Source organism: Eubalaena glacialis, chromosome 6, assembly GCF_028564815.1.
Source record: "Eubalaena glacialis isolate mEubGla1 chromosome 6, mEubGla1.1.hap2.+ XY, whole genome shotgun sequence".
In the NCBI taxonomy this organism is placed as follows: Eukaryota; Metazoa; Chordata; class Mammalia; order Artiodactyla; family Balaenidae; genus Eubalaena; species Eubalaena glacialis.
This window is the reverse complement of record NC_083721.1, coordinates 42,299,884-42,316,421: the sequence shown is the minus strand read 5'-3', so window position 1 is coordinate 42,316,421 and position 16,538 is coordinate 42,299,884.

Here is a 16,538-nt window from a genome sequence, read left to right as displayed (position 1 = left end):
CAAAAAGAAACATGTGAGATTTATCCCCCTCTATTCTCTTCTCTCAACCAACATTGTCCATTCACTCAAGAGCACTTATGTTCCTGGAACAAGAACAACAAAAAGAATAGCTCTTGAAATGCTACAGAGCAGGATATTTCTACCCAGGGAAAAAGCAATCTTTCACATAACTATATTTCATTTATAAGGTATGTTCTGAAAACCTTAAAATAATATCTGCTTTAATACTATCAGGGAATATTTTGATGCAAAAAAAAATCCACTTAAGTTTAAATAAAACAATTTTCAAGTAACTCCCAGTGTCCAAATATTGGCCTTGATGACAATATTATCTACTAGTTGCAACAAAATTTATAGTAATGTTGTTCCCCATGATGATTATAAAAAATACAATCTAAATACAGAATTTAGTGCTATTTCTAACTTAGTGTGTCCAAGGACACATATGGCACAAAATTTACTTCTTTTAGCTTTACTAAGTTTAACAAATGTATTAATACAAAACAGGACACAAGTTCATGAGAATTACTGACTATGAATACTTGGGTAAGATAATGTAACAACACAAAAAGCAACTTCTTAGACACTATAAGCATCAATATATAAATATGAAATTCCCATGTTCTGTCTGATGTATTGGTTTAAAAACAAAAACTCAGCAGTTATGATGATAATCTTTCACAGAAACAATGATAATGTTTCAAAGAACTTTAAAACTCATGCCTTTAAATAGATGAAGAATTTGTGTAGAAAAGTTTTTGCAGTAATATTTATAACAAAAAGAAAATCAAAGAAATTCCAAACAGACAATGGTTAAATAAATGTCATAGAATAGAATATTATGCAGCTATAAAACACTAATCTTTCGAAGAGCATTTAATTACCTGGAAAAAATGCTAATGATAGAAATTAAAAAAAAAAATCAGACTGTAGAACTGTATACATTATTAGTTGGAACAATTAAAAATTGGACATATACACAGAAAAATAGGTTAGAAGGGAAAACACCAATAAAAATTATCAAACAATTACACTGGTAATTGTAAAATCATGGATAATTTTTATATTCTATGTTGTATGTTCTCCCTTTTCTTTTAATATTCATGTACTACTTTATAGATAGAAAAAAAATGTCATTTGCTTTCTAATGCCAGAACAGTTAAAAGAAATGACAACATTTAGTAAAGCAGCTGGATCATCAGAGAGGGATAAATATTCTGTGGTCTGTCCCATTAAAGCTTAAACAACAACTATCATCAGTCTGAACAGATGATGATGGCTTCTGCCAGGAATCAAGTGGAAAATTCAGTTTCAAGATAGAAAGATACTAGATTCTTGCAAGTCCACAAGGAGATTCTAAGAAAACTGAAGCCCAACTAATTTTATCTACTATACTTTAGTTTTATATATATACACATATATATGTATTTATATATTTATAGGTACATATACATCTATTTACCTATATTCATATACACACATATATTCATATATATACATATACATAATATATACATATATGATATATGCAAGAATCAAGATATATATATATATATATATATATATATACACACACACACATATAGGTTAATTTCAGTGAGTAAAATACACTGACATCCCATATTTGCCTATATCTCCCCCCACAATAGACTATATCTGAAGAACTTAGTAGAATAAAATTTCATTGTAAATGGTACACATGGCTCTGTGCTGGAAACATGATCATACTGAAAACAATTTGCAAGCCAAGTGTGATGAAGAGGGAAGAATTCTGCCCTGGACTGACTTCCAGGAAATCTGCATGCCTTCTCTTTTCACTGTAAGCAGCATGTTGGAGGTTTCCCTCCTCTGCCTCTCCTTAAGCTTCTGCCCTACCTTTCCTTCTAGACTGTTTCGGAATTCTTGAATTCTTCATAGCTTAAGAATCAATGTTTCTAAACGAAATTGAGTTATTTGTAGTGAGGCGGATGGAGTTAGAGTCTGTCATACAGAGTGAAGTAAATCAGAAAGAGAAAAACAAATACAGTATGCTAACACATATATATGAATCTAAGGAAAAAAAGGTCATGAAGAACCTAGTGGTAAGACGGGAATAAAGACACAGACCTACTAGAGAATGGACTTGAGGATATGGGGAGGGGGAAGGGTAAGCTGTGACAAAGTGAGAGAGTGGCATGGACATATATACACTACCAAACGTAAGATAGATAGCTAGTGGGAAGCAACCGCATAGCACAGGGAGATCAGCTCGGTGCTTTGTGACCACCTAGAGGGGTGGGAGAGGGAGGGTGGGAGGGAGGGAGATGCAAGAGGGAAGAGATATGGGAACATATGTATATGTATAACTGATTCACTTTGTTATAAAGCAGAAACTAACATGCCATTGTAAAGCAATTATACTCCAATAAAGATGTTAAAAAAAAAAAAAGGAATCAATGCTTCCAATTTCCTTCCTCAAATTTTATTTTCATTCCTATCCATCCCTTTTCTTTTCCTTAGATTTCAGATGGAGAAATTCTCCTATTCCTTTCTGAGATTTAACCCTGACCTGCTGCCCTGATACAATCCTCTTCTGCATACCCCTTGCAGAATACTGTTCCATTTCCTATTTATACCCTCTCTCCTTTCAAGGTGTCCTCAACCTCTTCTCCATATTGATTCTTTCTCTCCAGATACAAATAGTCTCAATTGCTTAACCCTAACCCTAACCCAACTGGAAAATCCTTCATTTACCTCAATTCATCTTTCTAAGTATAGCCCCATATTGTCATACTTTCATTCATGTATTTAATCAATAATTATTGAACACCTAGTATGTGCCAGGCACTATTCTAGATACTACGAATATAGCATTGGATAAAACAGAGAAAATTCCTGCTCTACTGTAGCTTACAGTCTGAAAAGACAGGGAGGGGATAGGATGAGGATAAAAAAACAAATAAATTTTTAAGATGTCAGGTTGTAATAGAAGCTAAAAAGAAAGAACAGGGCAGGGACAGGATGAAAGGGAGTAGGCTTTTTAAAATCAGGTGCCCTGGAAAGTCTATTTGTTAAGGTGATACTTATCAAAAAGAATCAATGTAGTGCCTTGTGAAAAACTGGGGAAATTACAGGAATTGCAAATACAAAGACCTGAGACAGGCAAAGGTCTGCATGTTTTGTTGGAGAAATAGCCAGGACACCCACGTGCTACAGCAGAGTTAGCTGTAGGGGATCATAGGGAAAGTGGGGAGGATGAGTTTAGAGAATCATCAGAAGGCTAAACAATGCGGAGGATTCTAGGCTGTGATAAGAACTTCGTATTTCATTTGGAGTGAGATGGGAAGTGACTGGGAGGTGTAGAGCAATGGAGAAACATGATCACTTCTCTTCTTTCTGCCAAACTCCTTGAATTTGTAATCCACTTTATCATCCCAAATTTACTTCTCTCTTCCTTTCACTGAAAACAGCTTCTGCCCTCACTATTCAGCTAAGACTAAACTAAAAAATGACCAATGATTTTCTAATTGCTATGTTGCTCAGCCTTTCCACAAACTTATCTTGTATATGACCTGTCTGCAGCCCTTGACCTAATTTCCCATCCACTTCTATATACACACAATCTCCTACATACACACAATCTCTCTTTCCTTGACTTTTCTTTTCTTTTCATGCTTCTGTTCGACCACTAGCTAATATCTAAACAGCTCCATGTGAAATTCCTGCAAACACCTCTAATTCATATGATGTAACTCAAACTCATTTCTTCATTACCGTTCCACTTTTTTGGGACCCTCAATTACTTCCAGTTACCTCTTCCTGTGTATTAAGCATCTTACTGCCATATCCAATTTGTTCCTCTCTTCTATACTCAAGTGGTCACCATTCTTTTGGGTTTTATAGCTATACTGCCTTTTAAATCTTTCTTTATTTCTTCCTTCCATTTCTTATGTGCCTTCTTATACTTCTGGAGGAAACTTATCTCTGTATTTCTGCATTCCTGAATCCAGAAAGTTCTCCTCAATTCTCTCCAGGAGAAAAAAAAAGCACAATCACACATTCATCCTTCTAAAATTTAAATCTGATCATTTATGTTCCTGATCTAAAACTCAGTTGGTTCTTCAGTTTCCAAAGAATAAAGCCTGAGCGCTGTAGCATGGTATTCATAATTCTCAACAAGGCCCAGACCCATTATCCAAAGCTTCCACACCCTGACATGGGCTGAACTCTGGTCATGAGGCACTTTTGTACCATGCTGTCTTTATTCTTCTCATCTCCTTACTTGGGTGAGTGTTCCCCATTTTCTCCATCCTGTTCTGATGGATGGTAATTTTCTACTGTAATTTACTTGAGATGTTATTTGTGTAGATCTTCAGTTCTTCAGTTAGCATTTATTACTGTATTTTCTGTAACCCAAGATATTTTATTTATAGAATCATCCTGTAAATTTACATTGTACCATCAATATTAAATTTATACATATCAGCCTCCATCATTTCAATATAAGCTTCTTGAGCATCAGAACTCTGGTTGTCCTTTAGATAACCCTAATGCCTTGCACATGAGAATGATTCAAAAGCCATTTTCTAAATTGAACTGAGTAGGGTATATTCCCCTAATAATAAGTTATATAAGACCTTTTAAAATAATAGTCACATCAAAAATAAGAATAGTGAACATATGCTGACTACTGTGATAAACATTAAAACTTTTCACTAATATTTCTTATTTTCATCTTCTAAGCACATGGTGGAATCAAAACTTACCCAACCTCTTGATGATAAACCTGTACTATTTTTTTTACATATTAACAATGAAGGCAAAGAGATACAGAAAGGTGAGACAATTTACTCAAATTCATAAAGCTATTAAGTTGGAAACTCAAAAGCTATCTGTATTTAGTCAAGGTTCTAACCACCTTGTACCATTTTGTCCTAAGAACTTATTAATTCATTCTGTAATTAGTAAGCACATTTTAAATGCTATAGAGCATAGTCTTTAGTCTTTAATGAGCCTGGAGCCAGATTCTCTGGATTGAAATCTTAGCTTGCCTCTTGTGAATTATGTGGCATAAGGCAAATGACTTATTCTCTCCGGGTCTTTGTTTTCACATCAGTAATATGGGGATACAAGTAGTGGCTACTTCATGGGTAGGTATCATCACAACTTTGTCTTGAAAACTTTTTGTCATGAAGCTAAAAAGCATTTAGTATGATGCCCGATGACAACAAGCACTCAATAAATGTAGATATTATTCTTATCACTTTTTAATTCCAGACACTGCCATAACAATAGCAATATGTAAAGCAAGTCATTGTCCCGGCCCCAATGTCTCAAGGAGAAGCAGACAAGTGAATCAATAACTGCAAACTAATATAGCACTATATAAGGAATGTATAAGGTCTTACGGGATGATCAAGGAGAGAGAGTTTCTACTCACCCACATGCAGTGTGCAACCTCTCAGGACTGGCCGGGTGAACCAGTGCTGAGCTAATGCCTTTGATGCTGATGGGTAGCCCCAGTGCAGGAGGTAAATGGAGAAGGCAGCAAGACAAAATGCCACCCAGCATCAGTTGTAGGAGTGGGCTAAACTGGGCTGGCAAGGGAGTGCCATGAGATTGGGAATCAGCTCAACACATGAAATTTCTCACAAGAATAGAGAGCATGAAGTAGAAAATCCTACCCAGCAAATTAGGGAAGCAATTAGATTAAATCAGGGACAACCATGAAGGGATAAACCTAGAACTTCTTAGTGCTGCTAGGATATCTGCATTGTTCCTGTAGCCCAGTTTTTTTTTTGATGTTGGAAAAAGAAGAGATTTCAGAAGTGGTCTAGAAAAAGTTCAATATTTTATACACTCAGATGAGTAACTCGATCCCTTTGAGAACAAAATCTAGGCAAGAATTTAGTTTTCCTGATTCCCTGCTATAATGGCCTGTCTTCACCAATTTATATCATAAATAGTAAAATATAAACACTTATAAAATATTTTGTAAGGTATTTCCATTGTTACTGTAGCAACGGGAAGATCTGTGATACAGGCAGGTAAGAACTGGTTGAAGCATCCTTTTGTGCAGTGCTGGTCTGATCTAAAGTCAGCCTGAGCTTTCCCTAGCAGCAAGCAGAGAAAGGTGAGAATGAAGGTTACAAACAATGATACATATAGCTGTTTTGAAAAGCTATCATTTGCTCCATGATGGTAAATATAAGAAGATAATTAAATGTAAAGAATTCCTCAGTGAACAAATATTTAGGAAGCATCTACTCTGAGCACTCTTCCAGGTGCTGCAAAGTGATAATCAAGAGATTAGATTTCAACTCTCATGGAGCTCAAATTCTAGTGGGAGAAAAAGACATCACAAGTCAATAAATAAAACAAACTCAATAATGTCTTATAGTGTTAGAAGTGCCATGAAGACAACAAAATGCTGTGTAAGAGAGTGACTAGCAAACTATTTTGATTGTGTGAATCTACCTTAAGAAGTTAATATTAAGCTGAGACCCAAAGGGCTAGAAGGATGTAGACATGTGGAGAACTGGGGGGAGAATTTTCCAGGTATAGGCATAGTTATGGTATGAATACCATAGGAAAAGAACAAATTCAGACTATGGAAGCACTGAAAAAAATCAGCAGAGCTGAAATACAGTGGACTTTTGGGAGAGTTGCCAGAGGTAAGATCAGAAAGGTAGAACAGGTTGTGACCTCACAGGGATTTATTCTTAGGGTTATGGGCCTAGGATAAGAGCCTGCAGTTTATTCTGGGAGGATGCGAAGTCAAAGAATGGTTTTAATAAAGGATTGACATGTCTGGATTAGAGTTGTTTTTCTTTAACAGTTTTACCGAGATGTAACTTACATATCATATAGTTCTCCCATTTAAAATTTACACTTTAATGGTTTTTACTTATGAAACCATCACTTTAATCTAATTTTAGAACATTTTCATCATCCTAAAATGAAACCATAAACTCATTAGCACTTTTTCCTCATTCTTACTCAACACCCACTCATCTCCCTGCACCAACATACACACTTCCCAGCTTGCCTTATTCAACCATTAATCTACATTCTGTCTCTATAGCTCTGCTTACTCTGGACATTCAAGAGAAATGAGATCATATAATATGTAGACTTTTATGACTAGGTTCTTTCACTGTTTTCACTAAGCATAGTATTTTCAAGGTTCATCCATGTTGTAGCATGTATCAGTGCTACATTCCTTTTATTGTCAAATAATATTCCATTGCATATGTATAAATATACCATATTTTGTTTATGCATTCTTCAGTTCATGAACATTTGGGTTGTTTCTACTTTTTGCCTATTATGAATTAATGCTAATATGAACATTCATGTACAAGTTTTTGTGTAGATATGTATTTTCATTTCTTTTGGGTAGATATCTCGAAGTGGAATTGCTGAATTTTATGATAAATCTATACTTAGCATTTGGAGGAAATCATTTAGACATCTGCAGATTTGGGGATGCACTTCCAAGATATCTTCTTCATTCATATATCTGGCACTAGAAGTGCTTCTTGGCCTCTTTCTTTTTAAAGGTGGTCTCATCCTGCAGGATCTTGCCACATGGATTGGGCATCTCATGGCGTGGTAGTTTCTGGTAGTCACATTTCTTCCTGGCTTCAAGAGGCAGGAAAGTGAAGTCTTGGTACTGGGTCAGTGTTACACCTCTTGTATTCTATTGGTCAAACCAGTGACAGGCCCTCACACATTCAAGTGGGTAGAGAAATGGATTTTACCTTTTGATAGGGATGTGACAAGAAAATTATGGCAAGAAAATTATGCAAGATAAGAGATTTTGATACAGACACCTTTGAAAAATACATTCTACCACATTAGGGCAGTTAGGAGATATTGCAAAAATCCAGAGTAAAAGTAATGGTGGTTTAGATTTACCAGTTGTGGAAATGAAGAGAAGTAGATGGACCCAGAATGTTTTAGAGATAGGACTTATATATGAAATGAACAGAGTCAGAGGGAGGTAAAGGTAAGAGAAGAGGAATGACCAATCCCTAACTTAATGCTTGAACAGCTGTGATAATACATAGTTTACAGTGTACCAGGGGAATATGAATGGTCACATATTAGTTAGTTAAGCTTTGTTGGTGTGTTTCACTGTGTGTGTGTGTGTGTGTGTGTGTGTGCATGTGTTCCTAATCAAAGTTTGATATTTTTTCATATTCAGTATACTGTGCCTTTTACATATCCAAGGGAAATCTCACAAAGGCATTTGAACACATGACTTGGAGTTCAGGAGGAAAACAATAACAGGAGATATAAGTTTGGCAGTTGTGCCAGGCTTGTCCTGTTTTTCCTCAGATAAGTGTACCCTCATCCTTCCCCTGTTCTGCTCTGCATCGCAAGCAGGCTAATCACTGCTGGCCATGTCTCACATTGGGTTTTGGCTGATGACAGACACTGGTGAGAGGTTGGAAAGTGAAAGAGTGGAGAATCAAGTGTATTTCTTTCCCTCTCCTTTTGCCTTGAATAATATCTCTAGTGGTGGCTGAATACCCTTTGTGGCTCCAACTCCCACCCCACAGGCTGGCTCTGATATCTGGTAATTCTATCTCCATTCTTTGATCCTCTAATTTAAGAGTGTAGCTGTTGGTAACATGCTGGTTACCTCATTGCTCCCCTTTTATCTTCTTAGCTCCTTTATCCCCTATGTACCAATTGACTCTATTAAAGTCCTCCTTTTTGAATCCTCACAGTGGTTTCTGTTTTCTGGATTACACTTTCACTGATAGTAGTTATCAGGATATAGTTATCAGCATACAGCATATAGGTGCTGAAAACCAGGGAAAAAATAAGATTAACAACTGTGCTGTTCACAGGAAAAACAGCTCAAATAGGACAAAAGTTTTGTGTGTTGTGTTCAATGATGTATTTCCAGGATGTAGAACACTATTTAGAATATATGAATACTCAATGTTTTTTGGGTAAGGAAATCCATTGATTAGCTAATTAAGGGAAACATTATTAACTTTCAGATTTATTTTAATTATTTTTAAACCCACATCATCTTCACTTCAAATATGTGTTTTAAAAATGTATTAAATGTATTGTTTTCCTTCTGTACTTTTATCAATATCACTTTGTTTCTTAATAATCTCAAGGTAGTAGATTTTATAAAGGATAATTAAGGTTGTTGCAAAAGGTATGCAAAAAAAAGGATAAATAGTACTCCTCAGATGGCATTCAAAATATAATTTTGCAAAGTCAGGTTTTGAGTGAACAGAAATTTTTATCTTTCTTTGACATATTAAGAAACAAATCCAGAGGAATCAGATTAAAAAGTTTCTTCCACAAAGTAGAGAAGAAACCACGTTATCTATGATGGCTTGGCCACAAGGCTTGCTGCCTTAGGTTAACAGTTGAATATAATGTGAAGAAAGACTGCCACTCAATCAGGTTGACTAGATTTCTCCAGCCCCTCCAAAGGAAAGACAAGGAAGATCCAGAAGATTCTGCATGGAAGAATGCTTGCTGCCCTGTTGCTAAACACACTGTCCCTACCCAAACACACCCACAATCCTCTTGGGGGCTGGGGAAGGGAAAGAGGATAAAACCTGAAAGAGCATTTACCTGAAGAAAGAGAGTTAGTGAAATCAACTCTATAGAAAAGAAACTTTGAATAGGTTTGTTACTGACCTTTTCAAGTCGGGCCCAACAAGGCTCCTCCTACCTGGTGTCCCTGGAGCCAACAGGAGACTGAGTTCAGTTCAGAAGCAAAGGAAAGTTTTATTCTCTGATCAGAGAACGGAAACTTGCAAGCTCCTGCTCTAGAGCACAAGCTCTCCTGACAGGCTGTGGGCGGGGCTGCTTTATAGGGATGTCGTCAGCAGGGGGAGGGGGTGGAGTTCTCGCAGGGCGGATGCAGCTGTGCTGCTCACGCTGCAGATCGCAGTGCCGGGTGCAGCGTCTCTGCACACGGCCCGCCGCCGCCATCTTGAATTGAGTGTCGTGTGCGGTGCTTCTGCGCACGTCTGACTGAGGTACCCGTGTAACCGTTTCTCACTAGTATCTGATGGGCTGGGTGTGAGGCTTCTGTACGCAGCCCCTACAAGCAAGTGAGACTGGACTAAGCACAAAGGAAAAGAAAAGGTTAGACTTTATTTTATTACCCAGATTTTTTTTTTGTTTAAAGGGAATGCTATTTATTTATTTATTTATTTTATTATTTATGGCTGTGTTGGGTCTTCGTTTCTGTGCGAGGGCTTTCTCTAGTTGCAGCAAGCGGGGGCCACTGTTCATCGCGGTGCGCGGGCCTCTCACTATCGGGCCTCTCTTGTTGCGGAGCACAGGCTCCAGACGCGCAGGCTCAGTAGTTGTGGCTCACGGGCCTAGTTGCTCCGCGGCACGTGGGATCTTCCCAGACCAGGGCTGGAACCCGTGTCCCCTGCATTAGCAGGCAGACTCTCAACCACTGCGACGCCAGGGAAGCCCTATTACCCAGATTCTATTTTTATTTCCTGGGAATTGTTAATGCATCGGCTTTGCGGATGACAGTTTCAGTGTTTTAACAAAAAAAAGACCTTTAGAAAATACTGAAATTTTTTTTTTTCAATTGCTAAGCTATTTCTTGTTTAGTGGATTTTGGCCTTATGAAAAAATTACAGTAAAAAAAAGCTACTTTTCTTTTTGTACCTACATTTTAATATAAGTGAATTTGCTACCCTGCTGCATTTTGGATATATAGCATTTAGTATTGTATTAATTCTACTTGGTAGTTCCTATTTACTCTTTCCTGTTATATCACACTTATACTCCATTGTTTCTGTGACAAGATGGATGACTATTCTCTTATAAAAATTATGTTAAAGGAAAGTTCATAAACAGTTCTCTGTCAAGTAGCATCTTCTTCAAAATGCATATATTTAGGAAAAGAAAATAACTAAACTCTGTGAAAGAATATTGGCAAGGCAAACTTGATTTTTTGATGTGCAAAATGAGTTAAAGATGATACAATTTTAATTTCATCTGTAAAGATGTGTCTTTTGAGAGTAATACTTATTATAAACTTTTTTTAAGTTCTACTTTTTATCCCAAATAAAAACATTTGTTATTACCAATATCACAGTCACGGCAGAGAAAATGAAACCATTTACATACCTTTATAAAAATTCAGCTATGCATTTCAATTAAAAGTTCCATTTAATTAACAGGATATTGTAAGATAAAATTTAACCCTATTAAGATTTGGAGACATCTTTGGCATGAAAGACATTGTAACATTCAAGTTAAACTATGTCTATTGAGAGACACTATCGGAAACCTAGAAATAAAGTATATAGCTATTCAGGAGGTGAAACAAGTATTCATTTCAGGGGTAAACTGTCGCACTTGTACTTGACTTGGACTTGGAAGCTTCCCTGGTGATAATATTGCCCTTCTTCCTTACCCAGAGAAGGAAAATAATCTTTACCTTTCTTCCCTAATAAAAACTCACCTTTGTCTCATGATACAGTGCAATTAAAGTTGCTGTTGCAAGAAAAATCTAATCACATCAAGACTTCATGAGAACCTTTTGCTCAACTCATAGTTTATGTATAGGTCTTATTAAAAGTTTGTTCTCGGGACTTCCCTGGTGGTCCAGTGGTTAAGATTCCAGGCTGCCAATGCAGGGGGCCCAGGTTCAATCCCTGGTCAGGGAACTAGATCCCGCATGCCACAACTAAGACCCGGTGCAACTAAATAAATAAATAAATAATTTTAAAAAAGGTTTGTTCTCAAAACTTATGGTTTTCTACAGCCTATTTTTGCACTCGAAATATTTTTTTTATATATAACTACAGGGTTGCATGAATTCTAAAAACCATTTGAAAGAAAGAATGTACACTTTGACTTAAGATATTATTTTCAGAGGAAATGCATTAAGGTATTTGTCCACCCTGAAAATGCATATTGGAAAGCAAAAAGTTAAAATGGGTTATTTATTGCAGAAGCTTTAAGGTTGGTAGATTTTCCCATGAGAGGTGGGTACAAAAGCCTTTTTAAGTGTTCAGGCTTTGAATAAAATAATATTTCATTAACCAGTTTCTTTTGTTAGCAAGTTTTCACTTAAGAAGAGTTTCCACTGAGTTGACATAAATTAGTGCATAGCAGACTTATTAATTTAATACCTCTCTATACTTATGGCTAATCATTTGTTTCACAAATTGTTAGTCATTTTCTTCACCTGTTCTCTTCAAACATTAATTTAAATGGTATTTACTAAACTGATACATAACATTTTTTTTCTTTCCTTCTTATGTATAGCAGCTCAGCAAAGACAATCATAACAAAAATAAAAGCCACATATCAAGTTCCGGTAACCCCATGTGCACAGAACATCATATCCTAAATGTGTCTATATTATATTTTATTGGACAGTTTGAGTATACAACTAAAAGTATTACTAAAAGTCTTCATGCCATTTTACGTTAAAATTAAAATCAATTCTAATAGAAGGGATGTTTGAATAAAAAGTAAGTTTACCTAGAGTATTCATTTGTACCACAGTATTTTGAGAGATAATTATTAATGTTAAAAGAATATAAGTCATGTATATGTAGCTTAATCTCATTTTTAAAATTCTTAATCAAAGGAAAAACAGGAGAAAGTAACAAATTACATATATATGATACGTATATATACATATATATGTATATATACATATATATGAATCCTAAAAAGACAAATGTTTTGTAGATCAATTTGAGTCTCTTAACTGTAAATATGTCCTCAACACCAGAAAAGGCTTAATTTCAATCACTATCACTTTATGTAAGACAAAAAGTATATTATTAATGTAATGCATTTTGGTTAATCAGAGAGTGGGATTCCCTTCAGAAAGAGAACTTTATGAAAACAACATGTTACTATTGGCTGGGAAAAGTTAATATTCTAACATAAGCCTTTTCTGATTTTTGTCATCATAGACTTTTCTTTTTGAAGGTCTTTATCAAAGTTTACAATTTAGATTTTAAACACAATTTTTTATTACTACCCAAGTAACACATGTTAATAGTAGAAGAAAGTTTAAATTATTGAAAAGATGTATTATCCCCTAAAGAAGAGTTTGAGATGCAGAAAAATTGTGAGAATAATCTGGAAAGTAATTGGTCTTGGATTAATTCCAAATGGTAAAACATAGAGCAGATTGATTCTTCATTCATTATGGAAAACATGAAACATTTTTCAGGCCAAATCTATAGATGGTATAAAGCGTGTGTACATATCATATGGTATACTTAGATTTTCTCAGAATGCTATTTTATTATTTTATGTCTGGAGATTTAAAAAAAAAAAAAACACCCTGGGAAACAAACTGTTTCTTTTGTTTTTCTCAGACTTCTGCAATGTCCATATCTTTGATTCCTCATTCACACGTTGTCGGAACAGTTGACCCCTGAGTTTGGTAGATTAATGGCGCAGCACCAAGTGGATATCAAACAAATGTGGCACTTCTAAAGATGCAGCAACAAACTGCAAATTGGAAATACACCCCTGGTTATACTATCAACAAAGGAGACCCTGGATATGTGATTCCACTTATCATTCCTCTTAAGCCATTATCAGACTGCCATTATCAGATCAGTCAACAATGAAAGGACATGTGCTTTATTGTTAGCATGTCAGATATACATTATTAAAAACAGTAGGGACAAGGGGAGAGATGAGAGGAAAGGCATTGGCTTCTTTGTTCCGTGTGGGAGGGTTTGTTTGAGAAGAAAAGAATTCTAAGAGGCACTCCCACATAACTCCCTATCATGAAGGCCTAGCTTTCCCCCTGTTCATTTGATAATGAAGTTATGTTCTTTCTGCATAATGAAAATGATTAAGAGATTGTTTTAACTGCATACTCATTCTTATCAATTTCAGCTGAAAACTCATTTTCACCTCATTGAATTTCTGATTTTTCTTGAAAGGTCTATACACAGATTACCTGGCTTGGTTTAGGCAAGACTTTTCCCAATCTACCCCATATTAACTATAATGGAGAGTAGAGAAGAGTTAGTAATTGTCTGTTTCACTCAGATCTTGCAACTAAAAGTAAAAATTGTTAATGATTAAGTTTATTGCATATCATATTATACATGGTTTAACTAAAGTAAGGGCTTAAGTTCAGAAGAAATGAATGAGAACCTGTCAATATCTTATAGTACCACTTGAGATGTTTCCCAGAGATAATTTAGAATTTTTCAATCTGAGAAGGTACCGTGTTGGTAGTGAAGACAACCAAGTTAGTAGCCAAAAAATAGAATTTATAAAATAAATTCATAAAACATAATAGAATTTATAAAAAGGAATTTTTTTCACAGACCTTCTGTAACTACAGGGAAAAATTCAGGCTTATATACAGTAATTTACAAATCCATTTTCCTCTATTTCCCAAAATTTATTATTTTGGGAAATACTTTTCTTAAGTTTTCTTAATCCTTTTTAAAATATGATTTATTTTTCACAAAGATAATATATATTTATTCATTCAATGTATATAATCATTGTATTTAAAATTTGTATAATTATTTCATCTGTTGAAGAGAAAAATTCATAGTTTTATTTTCTCTTTTGTTGACTTACCGTATTACTCAACCACTGTTTAAAAAAAAAAAAAAAGAAAGAAAGTGGTCTGTGGAAACCAAAGGGATGATTATCTTTAACTTATTTCTTTTGTTCCACTTGCCCAAATAATGAAAAGTTGAGGCTGGAATATTAAAATATTTGTATTAAAATGTATTAAATTGTTGTACCGCATAGTTCTTATAACTTATTGGAATCCAATTTATTTGCATTACCAAAGTTTAAAATGAATGTCAGTATCACATTCAGATAAATTCACAAAGTAACAAGAATAAAAATTATGAAAATTTTGAGTTCCCATCATAGTTTCACTTAATTAAAAAAGGGAAACATGACTTCTTGAAAGTTTTTCCAGCCAAGTTTCAAAAGTAATGAACAACTGAAAACTCTTTAACTCTTTTCACTAACTACAATCCAAAGCATTCATTCAGAAAGCCTAAATTCAACATATATTGAATTAAAGTTTTGATAAGTCCTAATATTGATTCCTAGATCTTCAAAGTCACTGTAGTAGTAAAGAATATCCTTTCCAAAATCTAAAAATGAATCAAGTCTATTGTGTCTAAAATCACTTAAATACCATAATATCAAGTGTATCCCAGTGCACATTGGGAACAAATATAAATATGTGTAAATATTTATATATAAATGTGAAAATATTTGCATTGGTTATATATATGTGGGGGAGTGGTAACAAATGCAAATATTCCCACATTGTTTCAGCATTTATTACAGGACATATTGAAATACTTTGAACATATTATTTACTTTTGAGTAGAAATTATTTTAATATATTTTTTGATAGGGAATCTTTCTCTTTGGTGTGAATAAAATTTATAGTTGTCGACAAGGATATTAATTGTTCTGAATAACTCAGTAACATTTTCAGCAATCACAATAATTACAAATGATATTTTTCATCCAGAAGTGTTTTCTGTTGAAGGATATATTTTCAAACATGTTTTACCTGTCAGGCTTTTGGTAAATTTTTATGCAATTAAGTAATTGCTACATATAAATACAAACTTTGCAATTATGAAAGTAAATGTCTCAGAAATATAAAATGTACTTGGTAAAATTAAAGAGGAATATGGTCTCAATTTTAAAAATACTTTCTTATAATCAAGAAATTATGAAATAACTTTTGAAAGGTAGAAAAATAAATGGCCCGTGCTTTCCTGATTTAAGATTATTCATAGGTTGACATGTGGATCACACATCCTCTTCTTGGCTGAAACACATGCTTTGAAAACTCATTTGGGAATACACCACTAAGCAATACACCCAGATACAAGTAACGTGTGTATTGAATAAAAGTGGCTTAAATCATAAGGACATTTATCATTTTCCTAACCAGGAACCTAGAGATAAGCAGTCTAAGGATTAGTTTACATCATTATCAAAACTATTTCTTTATACCATGCTTTGCAGAGCTTTTGTATTTATGCATTTTTGCCTCATGGTCGAAAGATGGTCTCTTCAGCTCTACTTATGTCCATGTTTGAAGTACAAAGAACAAGAAAGAGGCAATGCTAATTTTTGAGAAACTCTCAGCATGTTCTCTTGTGTCTTATTGGCCAAATATTTGTCACACAGCCACTCCTAGCTGCAAGGAAGCCTGGAAAAGCAAACTTATGGCAAAAAAGAAACACAAGTTTGGGCATATTGTTTTCCCAAACAAAATCATGACTCAGTTTATAAAATAAGACAGGGTAAGTACAGAGAAAAAACTCTTGATACAAAGATTATTTTTATTTAATTTTTAAGTGTCTTTTAATTTATTACTCTGAAGAAGCTAGACTGTAAAATATATAGATTTTTTTAAAGTTAGCCGTTCTATCAACAATAATCATCTACTCTATCATCTTTACTGACAGAAAAAAAATGGACTATTGAAAAGTATTTTGGGGTAAAATTAAATTTTAAAAATATAAGTTGTAAGATACTATGTCAATGGAAATTTAATT